This window comes from Triticum dicoccoides, chromosome 7B (assembly GCF_002162155.2).
Source record: "Triticum dicoccoides isolate Atlit2015 ecotype Zavitan chromosome 7B, WEW_v2.0, whole genome shotgun sequence".
NCBI classification, from domain to species: Eukaryota; Viridiplantae; Streptophyta; class Magnoliopsida; order Poales; family Poaceae; genus Triticum; species Triticum dicoccoides.
Window position 1 is genome coordinate 569,719,560 of NC_041393.1, and position 2,126 is coordinate 569,721,685.

The 2,126-nt window shown below is 57.5% G+C and overlaps 1 pseudogene; it reads right to left on the minus strand.

The window, feature by feature from the left end:
• Positions 1 to 6: 6 nt before the first annotated feature.
• LOC119341201 lies at positions 7 to 1,586 on the minus strand (annotated as a pseudogene).
• Positions 1,587 to 2,126: the final 540 nt, after the last annotated feature.

Consider the following 2,126-nt stretch of genomic DNA (forward strand, 5'->3'; position numbering starts at 1 on the left):
TTTACAACGCAAACGGGAAATTATCTAGTTTCTTAAGAAAAACATGACCGCTCTGTATATAACTCCATAATTGATGGTGGCACTAAACAATGCGTTTATTTTAGTCCAAAAAAGTGTCTGGCAAATTGTTACCAGCCTGTACTAGTCTTCATTCTTTCTGGGCTTCATCAGAGATCGAGGAACTGATGTTGAGCTCCCTGATGAAGCGGACGAGCCGCTCGAACTCGAACGACGACGACCCCACCTCCGCGACATCCAGCCTCAACTGTTGCGCCATGGCTTGGGCCGCCTCCTTGATCTCGTCGGAAATCATGACCTCCCTCACCGTCCTCTCCACGACGCCTCTGTCGCAGACGTCCTTCATATCCAGCCCCGTCCTCCACACGGCGTCCACGAAGCGGCTGTTGGTCTGCTGGTCGGCGAAGAAGGGCCAGCACACCATCGGCACGCCCTCGACGGCGCACTCCAGCGTCGAGTTCCATCCGGCGTGTGTCAGGAAGCAACCCACCGCCCGATGACGCAACACGTCCCGCTGAGGAGCCCACTCGACGACGCGCCCCCTGCCGCCTCCCACTGCCTCGACGGTTTCTCCGAGGAGCGCGGAGCTGGTCATCTGGACCATGCCCGGCCGGAGCACCCAGAGGAAGGCGTACCCGGTGGCTGCCAGGCCGGTGAGGAATTCAGTGAACTGCTCATGCGTGATCACGGCGAGGCTCCCCAGGCTCACGTACACGACGGATCGGTCCTCGTGGCCGTCCAGCCACGCCATGCATCCGTCGTCCTCCCGCCACAGGCTCGCGCTTGCGGCGATCCTCGACCTGGCGTGCAGTGGGCCAACGGCGAAGACCTCGCATGTGCACGACGCGATGTGAGCGAGCGCTGCCCCCTCCATGGACGCAGCGGTGTTGATTATGAGCGCACGTGCCTTGCAGCTACGAGCGGTGACCTCGGCAAGCTTTAGCACCAAGGGGTCTCCGTCGCCTTTTTCAGCGCAGGAGAGACCACGAGGAAGGTCACGTCGACGGAGGAAGCCCTCCATCCCCGGAACGCCACGCACCGGGTCGTCCGCAGGGAAGGCGGTGTCGCCGAGCTCGAGGAGCTTGGGCATGGACAGGAGCGCCAGGTAGCTGCACGCGCTGTACGGGGCGAAGGCGAGCGCCGGGATGCCGAGCTCCTCGGCGATGTCGAAGGCGAACGGCATGGTGCCATCGGCGACAACGCATGTCACCGGCGCATCAACGGCAGAGAGAAGCGACAAGAGCAGGGCACGGTACGCGGCGCTGCCGGTCGTGCACATGGACTCCATGAGATCCAAGAAGCTGCAGGGTTGGTCGTCGGGGAGGCCGTCGGGAATAGAAAGCAAGCGGAGGCCGGGCAGAGGCGCCTGGGCAAGACGGCGGAGGTTGCGCTCGGTGTGGAGGAAGCTGACTTGGACGCCGGCGTCGACGAGGGTGGTGGCGAAATGGAGAATGGGGTTGATGTGCCCCTGCCGTGGCCAAGGGAACACGAGAACGTGCGCCGCGGTATCCATCATTCTGGCAAACGGCAGGTCGGCCAACTCGCAGATTTAATGGCGGCTCTGGTTGGTGTTGCTTGACGTCCTATATATAAACGGCCAGGGAGAAGGAGCAAACCATTGGCAATCAGAACACTCCAGTTAGGAGTACGGAGTAGTAGTAGTAATCTCCAACAGCAACTCTGCACCCGATCCGGCCGTCGCTGCAGCACGTCAATGTTGGTTGCGTAACTGTATTTTGCTTCCTGTATCATTTTTTTTTTCGACATGGCTTCCTGTATCATTGGTCCTACGTACTATTTGAGGTATGGTAGGCAGGGGCTGACCTAGACTGAAAATTACCCGGTGTCCACATAGAAAAACATATGCCTACATGTCAAACAATCGATGGTCTACACACTAAATCAATGGATTATATTAAGCAAGTGCAAATTTCACCCGGTGCCGGTGACACCGGCAAGCTGTACGTAGCTTCGCCCCTGATGGTAGGTACACACTATGCATAGTGTGATCTTAATTATTTGGACAATAATTGTAGACCTACAAAGACTTACTCCTTCCCCTGATCCTTTGTAGACCCACTTAATTATTTGGATAATAATTGTAGACC